Genomic DNA, 16,910 nt, shown 5'->3' on the forward strand with positions numbered 1-16,910 from the left:
GGAAAAGAGTAATTAACAGAACAAATGTGTGTGATGTTTTTTGGGTGAATGGAAACACAGTTCAAGTTCAGAGCCTTTCTTTAATGAAGAGAGTTATTTTCAGAGCAATAATTTATTGCATGCAGTTGACACCAGTGGTTGAGGTTATGAGGTTAGAAATGGTTGTCCAATTGATAAAGACAAAATGGTTGAAAGAAATGCAGAAGAAGTGATAGCTGATGAAGTTCTAGGGAGACGTCCTAAAGACCCTGTGTACTCTTGGGATTGCAGTAGAATTTGTAGTGTACGACAAGAATCTATTGATAAATTATGTAGTTTCTTACGAGCCTATACTAAAAAAAAGCGTAAAACAAAAGATTAAGCTGTTGCAAGGACTAGACCCTTGTAGAATGAGAAAACATACTGGTTTGCAAGGTCATTCTCTGGCTTGTCTTTCTAGGAAAGTTTGTCAAAGTGTTTTTCACCATTTCAGAATGCTGGCAGTACATCATACTCAAATGCGGAAGTTAGTGAGAAGATTGTATTATGCAAAAAGTCCAGCACTAAAGTTAAATGAGTTGAACAGTGCGCTTTTGCGTGGGTCAGTATCAGATGTGAAGAAGGTTTGTGATGATATTGAGTTTTGTTAATTTGGTCCTCAGCAAGAGAGTGCAGAAACTGACACATTAATAGAACAAAATGTTGAAGACAATGTAGAACCCATGATTACAAAAAAATTTGTAGAGCAAATCACAAAGTTTAATGTGATTTCAGGTGAAAGACCAAATGTTTCTTGTATTTGTTGTCTGCGAACTCACTATAAAAATCAGACTAGGAGTGTCAATCTATATTTAAAAAGTGAAACAGAAAATAATGATAAGTGGAAGGAATTTGCAACTTATCTGTTGGTAGAGGATTGTTTTGATTTGGGATCTGAGCAGCGTATTTGCAAATATTGTTATAACAAATTAGATGAGAATAAAATGCCTGCTAGAGCTGTTCATAATAATCTAGAGTTGGTTGCTATTCCTCCAGAGCTGATAGATTTAAATACCTATGAGTCTATTCTCATTCAATGTGTGCACCCGTTTCAGGCTATTGTTCGTATGGAGCCTAAAACAGGTAAATTGCCTCAATCAGACTTACAAAGAGGATTGAAAGGAAGAGTTGTGTATTTACGTTAGATTTAAAGAAAAACATTGAAACTATTGGTGTAGACCGTGCAGAAAATGAACCACCAGTCATTCTAGTTAATGGTGTTCCTACTAAGAATAAGAAAATCTGGCAAGAGTTAGACGATGTTAGAAAAGTGCAAAAGGCAACATTGTATCTGATAAAAAATAATGAGTACTATAGAAATGTGTTTGTAGGAGAAGAAGAAATAGATTTAGCAGAAGATACTGAAACATTAAGTGGACAAATTGAAATAGTGCACATGTCCAGATGTGAAGAAATCTATGAACATTACAGTGTACATCCACTTCATTCCAAAGAAGTGATGGGGAATACGATTGAGTTGTTACAAATGAAAAAAGCAAGAGGAAGTCCCATGAGTGTATGGGGAGAGAGCTTGGAAGCTCTTTGTTTCCCGCAGTTGTTTCCAACAGGAAAAGGTGGACGATATGATGAACGTCCTGTGCAGATTCCTGCATCTGAATATCAGAAAACAAGATTATATGCAGAAGATCCAAGATTGCGACAGTGTATCCCTTATATGTTTCATCTTCTGTTTGAAAGTGACTTGTCTGGACTTTCATATGCAGTAAATCACTTTTTAAAAACTGGAATGCATCTGCAAAATGTAACTGCAAAGGATTTTATGGATAAAGTGCATCAGAGAGATGATCATTTAGAATCTCAGTTGATTAATCTGATGGCATGTCGGCGTGGGACTAATGAATATTGGTACCGTCATCATGGAGAACTGAAATGTATGCTATGGAACTTAGGAACTCCTACATGGTTCGTTACACTAAGCTGTGCTGAGTATGCTTGGGATGATTTACTTGAATTTCACCGAGAGGCAAATTCCAATATAAAAAATATTGAATACAAGACACCTGGAGAATTGTGCTCTTTGGATCCTGTTAATGTATGCAGATATTTCAATCATAGATTTGAAGCTATGATGTCTTTCATCTGCAATAAAAAGAATCCTCCTCTTGGAGAAGATGTGTATTTCTTTTGGAGAAAGGAGTATCAAGCAAGAGGTGCTCCTCATATACATATGTTGTTATGGATTAAGGACACCCCCAAATTTGGAACAGATTCAGATGATACTGTTTTGTCTTTCATTGAAGAATATGCCACATATGCTGTACCCAATAGCAGAGAAGATAAAAACTTAAAACAACAAGTCTTACGATTCCAAAGCCATAGATGTGGAAAATACTGTCGACGAAAGTACACGTCTAAGGATACGTTCTATACCAAATGTCGTTTTGCATTTCCACGTCCTGTATTATCCAAAGGAAGAGTGAACAGTTTTATGTCAACTATGCGACACACCATCACAAGAAAGTCTCCGAAAAATACCTACAACTTAAGAAGAAGCGAAGAGTCAAAATACATAAATGACTACAATCCAGTTATTTTATCCATGTGGAACGCTAACATGGATATTCAGTATGTTGCGGACAATTCCATTGCTGTTGCTCGATATGTAACGTCCTACATTCCTAAATCAGAAAAGACGGAATTGAAAGAAATGTGGGAAGAGATTTCTCACGAGAAGACTCTAAGTAAGAATTTATACAGTTTCAGTTTGAAGATGTTATCGCATCGTGAAATTGGAGCATATGAATGCTCAGATCGGTTATCATCTGCAAGTCTATACTCCAAAAGTAGAAGAATGATTTGGGTGAGTCTAGGTCTTGCAGCAATGTGAAATCTGGTACTGAAATCTTTTCACGAAATTGAATATTTAGCAGAAAAAGAACCAGAAAGTACAGATATTTTGAAAACGAATATGTTGGACACATATTACCCAAACAGAAGTCATCATCTTGAGAACATGTGTCTCTATGAAGTGCTTCAAAACTACACTTTTAAACTACAGAGAACCTCAATGATGGAAAATATGCAGTGATTGGTTCCGAAGGATGTTTGGTGAAACAAAGGAAAGGAAATTGAATTAATCACAGGAAACTGAGTTGCGGAACTGCAGATAAAAGGGAATTTTACTATTTAGCCCTTTTGCAAATGTTCAAACCGTGGCGTTCAGAACTGGAATTACTTGGAGATTTTCAGAGCTATGAAGATTCATTTAATGCTTGTAAAGATAGCATACAATGCAGTGCTTTTGCAAATTATGTGAAAATGTTGAATGATGAAATTGACCAAGAAGCTACAATTGCAGCTGAGATTGCTAGAGACAGTTCTCAAGACAGTCAAAGTTCTGCTGCACTGAGTCAAGATCCACTAGGACAACCAATTGTTGAAAATGAAGCAGCAATTGCCATGAATGAGGTGGAAACAGCAATGCATCAAGCTCAAGAAGATGTAATGCATTTAGGAAACTTGGAAGAACAACTAAATGTTGAACAGAAACAAATATATCAGCAAGTGAAAGAACAGATTGACCATGGATTACTTCATGAAAAGAAAGAGTGCTCATGTACATCATTTCAACCTATCCGAATGTATGTGAGTGGTTAAGCTGGAACAGGAAAAAGTTTCTTAATTAAAGTAATAGCAAGTTATCTGCAGAAAACAACTGAGTCGCATTTCTCTTGTGTTGTCACTGCTCCAACTGGGTTGGCAGCACATAACATTAAAGGAATTACCTTACATCGTTTACTAATGCTACCAGTAGAGCATGAGAACAAATTGGAATACCACAAGCTATCTGGAGAAGCTTATTGTGAAGTTTCAAGAGTCCTGAAGAAAATGAATCTTCTCATTATTGATGAGGTAAGCATGGTCTCAAACTTGATGCTTTCCTTTGTGCATTTAAGAATGCAGCAAATTTTTAAAACAGAGTATGAGGTGTTATGTGGAGGAAAACACGTCATAGTTTTGGGAGATCTACTGCAACTGACTCCAGTAAAAGGACAACCAGTATTTAAAACACTTGCGCATGAAGATACCAGAAAGTCTCTTTGTAGTGTTGGAAACGTGAATATTTGGACATATTTTGAATGCAAAGAACTGACGAAAAATATGCGACAGGCAAATGATGCTGAATATGGAAGTATTCTTCAAGATATAAGAATTGGACTTCTCACAGAACATGGCAAACAAGCTTTGCAGAGTTGATTACTTTCCAATTTGTTTCCAAATGAAAATGTAGTTTCTGAGAAAATATACATGAAAATTGCAGAAAATAAATCAGTGATCTGCTTAATGCCAACACTGCGCGAGTGTTCTATATTCAACAAAGAACTATTGAAACTGGAAAATTAAGAAATTATAAAAATGGAAGCCATCGATAAAATAGAGCATGAAGGAATCACTATTATTTTGACAGGAAAATTGAAAACAAAACTGGATTCTTTAGAAAAAAAGATATCTTAAATGGCTGGTTTAGAAAAGACTCTATATGTATGTATAAACTGTTGGGTAATTTCAAGGTGTAATTTGGATGTAGACAAAGGTTTAGTTAATGGAGCAATGGGTAAAGTTGTGGATTTTGTTAATTATCAGAAAAAAAGATGGAATTTAATTTTTAAAAATGAAATTTGATCAGATTGAAGAAGTTAAAGAAATTGGTCGTTGTTCAGTTCGTTTTTTGCTTGTTAAAGATTTATATGTCCGTACGAAACAATTTCCATTTTCTCTGGCATACGAAGTGACTATTCATAAATCTCATGGATTAAGTGTAGACAGTGCATTGGTGAATATTGGATCTACTGTGTTTAAAGAGAGTATGTCATATGTTGCTTTGTCGCGAGTCAGAACATTATCTGGTTTGTTTTTGATTGATTTTGATGACACAAAGGTTACTGCAGATGCAAACTGTGTAAAAGAGTATAATAGGTTAAGAAGGGTGTATGCTCCCAATTTAGGTCAATAGCCTGTATTTGAAAAGCGTGTGGTTGGTCAAAAAAGAAGGTATGAGAATATCTGTACTGAAGGTGTAGAGAAGGGAAAAGAACAAGATAATGTTGTCATTGCAAGCAAAAAGAAAAAGGACACTGTTGAAGAGATTGTTGGTTATCAGTTTGAAAATAGTTCAGGTGTCAACTGCTATACTAATGTAGTGGTCAATGTTGTTTTTTATCTTGAAGGGTTGCAACAACAAATTATGCAGAATCGGGAAAAAAGATTTTGTTCCTTGTTGCATTCTGTTTATGAAAAATTGAGAACAGATACAAGTAAAATACAAACTGTTTCAGATGTTCGGAATCTTTTGGATGTATGTTCTGGTTCTACCCAATTTACGCAAAATATCCAACAAGATGCTCAGGAATTTTTAATGTATATGCTTACCGTTTTTGAAAACGAAGGTGTAGAAATAGAAAATATTTTTGGCCTTTGTTACAAATGGGAACATCATTGTGAAAATTGTATGTATACATCTAGCACTAATGTAGACACTGAAAGATTTCTATATTTAACATTACCGTACTGTAAATCAGTGTCTTTCAATAAATTAGTTGAAGCTGCAAATCAAAACATGGAGTGTAGCCAATGTAAATCAGAAATGTTATCCACATTATTTAAAAACAAATATGGACAATATATAATTTTAATAATGCAACGTTGTACAGCTGATGGAAGAAAATTGGACACTTTAATAAAGCAATTTGTAGCAAAACAACTATCAATATCAGGAAGGACTTTTGTAGCAATTGCAAAAATTTTCCATGATGGTCCTTCCACAACATCTGGACATTACACTGCCTATCTAAAATGTGACAAAGGCTGGACACTTTGTAATGATGCCCAGTTGGTTTTCAAACAACGTTTGCCTAGGGAATTACAAAATTCCTACCTAATATTTTTAAAGCCAAAGTTTTAGGAAGATAATTCAGTCTCTGATGAATTTATTATTATAATTTATTAGGATTACCATTGGACAATTTACATAAAAAAACTGCAAAAATACCATTTAGCCTCAAGGAAAGGTGTGTGTTTGAATTATGGACTTTTTCTTACTCATTGACTTGGTGAATATTTTAAAGCAACAACATTTACAGTTTTATAAATTGAAGTTATAAAATTTTGTTAGCAGTAAGCATTTTATATATGTGTGATTTGTATTTTCTGGTATTTTACTGAGAATAGAATGTTGTTGTTTTTTAAACAATCTTTTTGATTGTTTTTTTTTGCCCGCTGTTATGTGATGAGTACGCTTGAAATCACTATTTCTAGTGAAATTCAATATATTCTGAGAACAGCAAAAAAGGCAAACAAATGACTTTGTTTAAATTATGCTGTGTTGTTAAAAATGTATTATTACATGTTATAACTATTTTTTCTTTTATTTCACAGATCCTAATTCTAAAATAGGCAATTTACCCCAATGTACATTACAAAAACATCCGAAAAAAATGTATACCATTTTTATTTCTATTACTGTGAAGGTAAGTTTAATTAAGTATTAATATGCACAATGGGCAGATCTGCAAGAAGCTACAAAGTTTGAATACGTTTTTCAAAACACCCTGTTTATATCGATGTAGTTTTGGAATCTCCCTGTCATAGGATATCATGTGACCTGCAAAAAAACAGATTTGAGTGGTTCTTAATATTTTCCATTGCACCTATTGAAGGATCGCAATGATTTCATTCATTCTTCTTTCAGCATCTTTGCAGACAAAACTCTGTGCTTACCTCCTATCATTCGCAAGCAATTTTCCAAACAGAAATATGTCACTTTTTGTAACATAGTTATGGCGCCAGACACTCCTTCATATTTACAAAGAGAGGAAAAGACACTCTGTGTACCTTTTCTTCTCCATGTAAATACGACCTCATCATACACACCACTTTGCTTTGAAAGGACGTTCTATAAGTGTTGCTGTGTGTGATTGCACAGAATACTCATAGAACAAGACACATTTCCAGATTTATCAAAAATCATAAATCTGGACATGTGTGTGAATGCTGCACCATCCTCCAATTGGTGTAGCAAGGCACAACAAGGAGAATTGTTTTCATTTCTCCTAATTTTTTATCTTTCAATATATGCTACAATGTCCAGCATACATTGAAGGAGAAAAATGCCTTTACTGATTGTTCTTGTGCAAGAAGGTGTGTCTTCCTGCACAAAAACAAACTCCACATGGCACAGATATCCTTGCACCATGGTGCAAGAGTGCCTGTGTCACCACATGGCTGCAGTTTAAGCAGCCGTGCAGAGAGAAGCATAGACGTGCAACATATTTATGTACATATGTTGCATCCCGGTGCTTCGGAAGTACCACAGCACACTGTAGTTAAAGAGCTTACTGTGTGATGCTGCAGCACTTCCTCATAGTTCTGCACTTATTCATTCACCATACACTACTAATGCATTCGTTCAGTCAATTATGCACTACACATACATTCATCTAAACTTTCACACACTAACATACAAATATAGGTCTTTTTTAAACAGAGATGTTAGTTCTGACAAGAACTTTTTTTTTCTTCTTTTTTGTTTTATGCTTTTTTCAACGATTTTGTGCTTTTTTTAAACAAAAAAAGGGAACAGGATGAACAAAATAGTGAACTGTAGGAAAAAAAATAAACAAAAGTTAAACACTGGTGGTTTTTCTGCGCTCCGCAGATAAGGTCAATGGACTGCTCTCCATAGCAGAGCAGTTTGTTGCATTTAATGCAACTGATTTTAAGTTGTCTGAATTCGGGACGTATGTCCGGGTGACCGACAGATGGCGATGCCGCAGATGTACTTGCCACTGCTGGCAGAGGGTTGTGACGCAGTCTTCTGCACTCTTCCCTTGCCAGGTTGACGGGGTGGAGAGTCCTGAGGTGCTTCATCATACTTGCGGTCCCGCAAGAGTACTTTTTGGTTGGATCACCTCTCGACAGGACCCTCTGGCAAATTTTGCAAGTGACTTTAGTTGCATTAGTTTTAGTTTGTCCTTCAGGAAAGGAAAAAAAATTCCAAACCACTGAAGTGTATCGTTCAGGGCGTGGAGGTTCAAGAAGAAACCCATCATCTGAAGAATGTTCTGAATCAGATGGTGGCTGCTGTCCAGAAGCCATTTTCTTCAGATTGAAATGAATAGCAGCTGTGGAAATCTCTCCCAAAAAATTCTTCTGAGGTGTGAGATGTTCCTCCAAAGAAGCTCAAAAAAGAATGATGGAAATGGAGGGGGATCCTTCAATAGTTACAATGGGAAATGTAATGAACCAATCAAATCTCTTTTTTTCAGGTCACATGGGGTCCACGCACCCTGCGCATAGGCAGCACGCACCCAGCACGACTTCGCGAAATCGTATTAAAAACTAATATAGGTTCATTAAAAGTATATTATATTCATGGTTAGGTCAGATAATGTCTTGCCTTAATATTTATATTGAATACATATATATATCTTTTTCGACATTAAAAAATTTTGCACCTACCGCGTCGATCACGTATATGACGTTTCGCGCGTACCAGTCGCATAGCAATCGCGCAGGAAAATACGCACCCAACACACACCCTACGCGGATCCACACAACAATTGTAAAATGGCGACTAGGTTCCGCGCAGGGATCGAGAAAGGTACGAATTGGGTGCGCGACTCCAAAAAATAATTGAAAAAAAAAATAATAAAAAAAGATTAACCATATAGTTTTAAAAAAAATTACAACTAATTAAAAAATAGAGTTAAAAAATGTTTACAAATATTTTTTTTTAAGTCATTAAAAACATGTAATTTTCACAAAAAATATGTTAAAAAAAAGAACTTTAAAAAACGAAGAGAAACAGTATAAAAACATAAATAAAGCAATTGATACACTGAAAAATAAAGATTTAGAAATCCTATGAAAATCAGTAAAAAACCATAGGTTATAGATAAGTTAGAGATAGGAATTACCATTTAAAAAACCTTTTGAAATTCACTTAAAAACCATAGGTTTCAGGCACATTATAGTTAGGAATTAGCATTTAAAAAACCTTAGAAATTCACTGAAAAAAACATAGGTTTTAGGGGCATTATAGTTAGCTGGACATTTCCCTCGTACAAAACCATTGAAATTCCCCCGTTATAGCTAGTTTAGCTAACTATAACTCACGCGCCCTCAATCTACTGCTGATGACGTCACATATTACATCACTCATGACATGGTCAGTGACATCACTCATGACATCACTGATGACATCTCAAATGACATCACTGATGACATCATCCTTGTGGTAGAGTGGCAGACCTCCTCTTACCCTAATATAACCTTTGATACACACATACAAAAATAGAAACTAAAATCTTCAAAAGAATGGACATACCAAAACCAGTTACAACAACCAATTCAGTAATTCAAAGATGTACATACACATGCACTCATTCACCAACAGTCCTATATAGTCACTCATATATGTACTCACTCATCATATGTACTCATACACCTATACATCCTGTTACACACCACCACTCATCCATAGAGTTACTCACACACAGTCACTCATGCTAATAAAGAATCAAACAACCATTTACTTGCATATACAGTTATACACACACCACCACACTTACTTCTACAGAAACTTACACATACTTACTATTTTAAGAAATCACTTATAGAAACACATACGTATTCATACAGGACCTCTTCCAATCTCTAACTCTCACATATACTCACTTATATACACCAATACTCACATATAATAGTTTCAACTATATGTTGTTACTAATATAGATACTATTGAAAAAGTCATTCACTCACTAACACACCCATACACACACTCATCCACCCATACAGTCCTGCACACATACAGTCTTCAACACATAGAAATAGTGACTCACTCATTCATGCATGTATGCACTAAGTAATACCCTCCACTGAACCATACAGACACTTATACTGATACTTGCAAAAAACAATAACCCATATAGACACACATGTAGCTACTCAATAAACACATGCAGCCACCTATACACAAAGTGAGAGACTGATACAGATATTTATATATTATATATATAAACATTACTCACTAACCCATGTATTCACTAAGATATACTTAATCAGTCAGTTATACAATCGATTTTTCATAAAGAACAATAAATTTTGACACTTATATACTCATTTATTCTTCCATCGTGCTTCAGATATACATATATAAAACTTATTTAATATTCAGAAAAAAACACATTCACTGGATGAAGTCATCAGTGATGTCATCAGTGATGTCATATGAGATGTCATCACTGATGTCATGAGTGATGCCACTGACCATGTCATGAGTGATGTAATATGTGACTTCATCAGCAGTGGATTGCGGGCGAGCGAGTTATAGTTAGCTGAACTAACTATAACGGAGGAATTTCAATGGTTTTGTATGAGGGAAATGTCCAGCTAACTATAACGCCCCTGAAACCTATGGTTTTTTCAGTGAATATATATATATATTCACTGAAAAAACCAAAGGTTTCAGGGGCGTTATAGTTAGCTGGACATTTCCCTCGTACAAAACCCTAGAAACTCCCCTGTTATAGTTAGTTCAGCTAACTATAACTCGCGCCCCCGCAATGCACTGCTGATGACGTCACATATTACATCACTCATGACATGGTCAGTGACATCACTGATGACATCACTGATGACATCTCAAATGACATCACTGATGACATCACTGATTACATCATCCAGTAGGTACGTGTTTCTGTACAGTTTTAATATGTTTAATATATATAGGGAAAGGTCTGTTGAAGAATGAGTGGGTGTACAAGTGTGTGAATGGATGATTTTGTAGGTGCGTAACTGACTCTTTAAGTGAGTCATCAAATGTATCTTACTGCAGACTAGTGACTAAACTGTGTGAATGTCTATATGTGTTTGTGTGTAGGTGTATAAGTGGCTGCATGATTTTGTGAATAGCTATATGAGTGTCTATATGGGTTATTGATTGGTTGTCTGAGTATCTGTATGGGTGCCTGAGTGTTTGTGTGGGTAGGGTGTGTGTGACTCTATGCATAGATGTGTGAGTGGGTGATTCTATGGGTGCATGGTTTTAAGAGTGCATCTGTGATGGACTGTATGATTGGGTGAGTGTATGTATGGGTGTGTTAGGGATTGAATGTATATCTCAGTGGTACATGTGTGACTAACTACATATGTGAAAGGCAGTATATATGTGTGTAAGAGTATATAAGTGGGTATATGTGAGAGTGTGTGATTGTGAGAGTGGCTGTATGGATGAGTGTGTGCTTGTATCAATGATTCTATTAGAGCGTAAGAATGTGGTATTATTTTTATGAGTAAGTGAACTTGAGTGTGTTTAACTGCATAGGTGAGTAAATTGGACTGTGTTTAATTACTTGCACGACTGACTAGGTGTGTCAGTACCTCAATGGATGATTGGCGGTGTATGAGTGTCTATCTAGGTGTATAAATGCATATGATAGTCTTGTACGGAGTGACTGTAAGTATGAGTGACTGTACAGGTGAGTGAGTGGAGGTGTATGTAGACCTAAGAGTTAATGAGTGGGTATGTAGTTATTGGTATTGGAGTATCTATGATTTTCAAAATGGCCGTCTGAAATTTTGAGTCGGTGTATCAAAGGTTATATTAGGGTGTGAGAAGATGCACTAATTTATCACATGGATGATGTCATCAGTGATGACATCTCAAATGACATCACTCATGACATCAGTGATGTCATCAGTGATGTCACTGACCATGTCATGAGTGATGTAATATGTGACATCATCAGCAGTGCATGGCGGGGGCGCGAGTTATAGTTAGCTGAACTAACTATAATAGGGGAATTTCTAGGGTTTTGTACGAGGGAAATGTCCAGCTAACTATAACGCCCCTGAAACCTTTGGTTTTTTCAGTGAATTTCTAAGGTTTTTTAAATGCCAATTCCTAACTATAACGCCCCTGAAACCTATGGTTTTTTCAGTGAATTTCAAAGGTTTTTTAAATGCTAATTCCTATCTATAACTTATCTCTGAAGATATCATGAAAACCATTCTTTTTTAAAAGTAGGGTGCACATTAGTTTTGTGGAAAAGCATCTTTGTGATTGGTTAAGAAAAAGCAGTTTCAACGTGGAGTACATATCAAAGGATAAAATTTGCTCAGATCAACCACACCTGCTACTTGCATTTGAAAGGCACTGTTCGAACTTAAAACAATCGTCAACTTTTAACCTGCATGTGTCGTTAAATATTCAAGAAAATGTTACAAAAAAATATCGTTAAGTTTTAAAAAATTGATGAACTTTTAACCTGCACGTGTTGTAGAATGTTCTAGAAAGTGTGTTGATAGAATACGTTGCACTTCTGACTTCTATGTGTTGTTCAATATTTAAAAAACGGTTCATATGGAAAATTAAAAAGAAACCAACAGAGAAGTTTTGAAGCCTAAAAGAATCAAGGAACTATTCTAATTTATTCTTTACATGTATTTATTTGTGCAGCAACAAAATTATAGACACAACAGCAGTAGGAAGAGGAAGAAGCAGGGAGTGGGGGGAGGGGGGGAGATGGGCAGAATGCACACATGCACAATTAAGTACAACACACATATAGACTAACAATGGCCAAAATGAAACACATCAACAAGCAGCACAAGTCACACAACCCACCAACATCACACCACTGAATGAGCATAGAAGTGAAAACCACGCTGCATTCATACAGGATGTGTACAAAGGCCAGTCGTTGGTGTTGTGGGATGTCTGCGACCGTGGTCATCATGGATGAGATGCCCAGCATGTGGCACATGGTCGAGTTCACTGTGTGTTATGTTGCCAAACGGCTGCACCTCCCTCCCACGAGCCCCCACACTTTTGTACGGTGCGCTGTTGTATCTCGTGCACTCGTACAGCACACCATTGTAATGCCTATTTGCGCATGTCCTGCTACATTCCAACTACAACATCACAGTGCCGTTTGGAGGTGGTGCATGCCAGTTTACAACATCAACTGCTGCGGCTCTTGTAGCAGGCCACACCAGAACACAGAGACACACTTACCGCACTTCCTGTACACGGACATGTCCGAGACACCCCGTTCCCCTTGCCGGATAGGCACACCCCTGCACTGACCTATGAACCCCAGACCAGCACACGCCAGTTGTGCATGCAGGAGGATGCGTGCGTAGCTACACATCCAGGCTCACTGCCAACACTGAGGTGACAGCACACTGTGATGTTGCAGGGCTCGTGCCTATCATGCTAAGACAATGACCACAGGGACACACTTACTAAGATGTGGGTTTGGGGGGCATTGGCGGTCCTGGAGTTGTTGAGATGAGTCTTCTGTCCCTCATGGGTATCCCTGTATCATGCTCATTGACTCTATGGTACCTGTGGGCGTTCTGGTGTGGCTCTTGACTGTGTTCCCTTTCATGGTGCAGGTAGTTGTCCTGCTTAACACCAGCAGAAAGCAGGTGTAAAATCCCTGGTGCTAACGTGTCTTATCGCCGGAATTTGTTTCGCATTGCAATTGGTGTGAAAGTTGAGATGGGATTTTTTTCGTGTGCAGAACAGTATACGAACTGAGCAGTGTATCTCATCAAGATCCAGCACCTGACGCACTATTCTCAATCAATATAAATACAATGAGATTTCTTAATAGATTTTGTGTGTACACTGTAACTGCAGTCAATACCTCAGTGCAATTCAATACAGGATTTTAGTATTTAGAATAAATCGGAAAGGTGCACCTCGTGTCTTTTTGCACGGCTACTCTCCATTTCATTATCAGCACTTTAACGGAAGTAAAGTTGAGATAAATCTAACACAATATTCAGAAGTTAGTGCAAACTGCAGATATCACCAGTATTCCAGCAATAAGTCCCCCAAAATGTAACACCATGGTGGACTCCATCAAATAACAGTAATAAGAACAAGAAAGAGTCATACAGCAGTTAAGAGAACAACCAAAAACGTTATTAATTTTTTTTTCAAACTTTATTTTTTATAATAATAAATATATAAACAAAAAACTATTTTCAAACTTTATTTTTTTATTAACATATATATGAACAATAAACTAATAAACAAAATGTAACAACAATAATAAAAAACAACAAGGCGGAACACTACTGTGGGGACAATGGATGTCGACGACAGACCTGGAAAATAAGAAAGATTGTTAAAAAAAAAACAACATGGTATTCTCAACAAAATACCACAAGAAACAAATCACAGATATATAAAATGCATACAGCCAACAAAATATTATAAGTTTAACTTACATCATCATCATAGTCTTTATTCGAATTAAAAAATAATTCATACAAGACACAAACAGATACAGAGTTATAAAATATCACAATCACTAGATAATATAAAATCTTCCAATAAATAAGTAAGTAAAATTTGTAGATAAGAGAAGAATTAAACATTGGAGCAGACAAGATGAAGTACAATACACATCAGTAATAAAAACGGTAAGTAAAACAAGGATATCTAGCAGATAATGGCGGATTTTAGGGCCCTACCTATATGCCTTTTCAGTGCACCGAAGGGCTTTACGTCTGAGAGACCATGCCCACCCCAAGTATTTGGCTAGGACAATTGAATGGACTGGTAAAGTGCTTGTGTGTAGGATTCTGATAGCTACAACAGAGCTCCTTGTGCCCAATAATTTACATAAAGGGGAAAGCCAATGTCGTCTAGGAGTAGCGTATACAGGGCAAACGAACAAAAAGTGGGCAATAGTTTCTTCTTTGGCACCACAAACAGGGCAGGTACATGTACTTGCACCAAACCACCCGCAAGTTAGGGCCCTAAGTGGTAGGGAACCTGCTCTAAGTTGAAAATAGAGTTTCCTATCACTTGGTGAGGTGATCAGATCCCAATAAGGTTCTAAGAAAGGTGTAACCTTTGCCTCTAAGAAACGGCTGGTCATCGTGGGGGAAGTAGAATCACCCCACACCCTGTGGTTTGCCCGTTCCCAGTATAGTGTTTTCAATAGCTTTTTAGCAGGAAACTCAGCGACAGCTGGGTCATTCCATAGGCCTTCCAGCCCCAGAGCTTTTAAGGATTCGCGAAGGTTCCTAAGCCACCCAATCTTGTGAAACTTATCAACCTGAATTATGTCCATGATACCCATTGCGTAAGAACGGAGCTCCGGTGTAGTCCATAGTCTCCTCCAGTATAAAACCGGACGGAGGTTGGCCAAGTCCTTAATGGTCTTTCTGCCTAGATCATAGCGCAATGGGACCATTGGCGTACTTTGTGGCAAGCCAATAATGCAGCGAAAAAATTTGTTTTCGACGGCTGTTAGGGATGTTAATGCGTCAAGACCCCAGAGCTCTGCCCCATACAGGACTGAGTTTAGGGCCTTTGCCTCATATACTTGTAACACTGGTGTAACAGGTTTGGTGAGGGATTTTTTGTGCTCTTTGACCAGCGTTCCCGTGATCTGGGTGAGTTTCAACGTGGACAGTTCCAAATGTCTGTTCCACCGGTTGTTTTGGGACACGTGAATGCCCAAGTAGGTGAAGTTTGTTACCTCCTCCAGAATTTGGCCGTTCATTATGAGCTTACCAGCTCTGTAACTTGGGTGTGGATTAAATGTCATAAGTTTGGTCTTTGACACATTGACCTCCAGGCCATGGTCTTTGCAAAAGTTTTTCGAAAATTGACAGAGCCCTTTGCATGCCGCACGGGGTTTTAGACACTATAAGAGTGTCGTCGGCAAACATTAATATTGGTATAAGAGCTCCTGCCAACTTGGGAGCGTCGGTGTTAGCTTGAAGCATATAATCGACTACTCCGTTAATATACAAAGAAAAGAGTGTTGGGGCCATGGCACAACCTTGTCGCACACCTCGCTCAATCAGAAACTCGGGGGTTGTTTCCCCCGGGCCACCCCATTGTATTTTTGCGAAGTTAGGCTCATGGAGCCTCCTAATTAAGGTCAAAAGCTCCAAGGGGAGACCGAGCTTTTCGAGGACCCTCCAGAGTTGCTCTCGGGGGACAAGGTCAAAGGCAGCTCTTAGATCCACAAAAGTGACGTAGAGACTGCCTTTACCTAGTTCAACAACCTTCCAGAGCAATTGCTTAAATCGAAACACCTGGTCCACAGTGCTGGTAAATTTGCGAAAACCCGCTTGGAGGCTAGAGAGGATCTGGTTATCTTCGATCCAAATGAGTACCTCGTTCAGTACCATCCTCCCGATGACTTTTTGAATTGTGTCAATTAGGCTGATGGGCCTGTAATTTCCTGGGAGAGTTTTATCACCCTTTTTATATATAGCACCCCCCCCAGGATTTAGGCACTGGGGCACCTTCAGCCACAGCGTTCGCAATTAGGGCGATGTACTTGCTCCAGGGAGCTTTGTTATCAAGAAAAAGATCGGATGGAACACCATCCAAGCCTGGAGCCCGCCCTGCGGCTACACATGACAAGGCGGCTAAAACGTCCTTAGAGCTAAAGGGCCCAAACGAGTAAAAGACATATGGGGTTGTGCCCGAGTTTCTATAAGAAGGGTCACATGCATATTGGGGTTTGAAATACCCCAGCCAATCTTCTTGGGTGACATGGTTTGAGGGATTTTCAGGCAAGCCCCCTCTGCCCCACTTTATCACATTCCAGAACAGTCTGGTGTCCCGGGCATGGCAAGCCTCCTTCAAATCAAGCCAGAACGATTCGTCCCATTTTCTTTTAGCTTGGGCTAAGCATTTCTTATAGGCAGATCTAGCTGATTGAATGAGTGGTTTATTCCCACTGGAGAGGGCTTGAGCTAAAATGCCTCTTGCATTTTTGCATTGTTTATCGTACCACCTTGGTTGCTTACACGGTGGCTTACTACCCTTTCTTGATTGCTTGAAGAAGAAGGCACGTAGACCCTCGAAAAATGACTCATGTATTCTGATT

General features: G+C 37.9%; 1 protein-coding gene across 2 annotated transcripts in view; it reads left to right on the forward strand.

Annotated features, from left to right (window-relative positions):
* LOC146805455 (granulocyte-macrophage colony-stimulating factor receptor subunit alpha-like) overlaps positions 1-16,910 on the forward strand; it is a 409,263-nt gene that overhangs the window by 379,550 nt on the left and 12,803 nt on the right. The window lies entirely within an intron of this gene.

Source organism: Triturus cristatus, chromosome 8 (genome assembly GCF_964204655.1).
Source record: "Triturus cristatus chromosome 8, aTriCri1.1, whole genome shotgun sequence".
Lineage (NCBI taxonomy): Eukaryota > Metazoa > Chordata > Amphibia > Caudata > Salamandridae > Triturus > Triturus cristatus.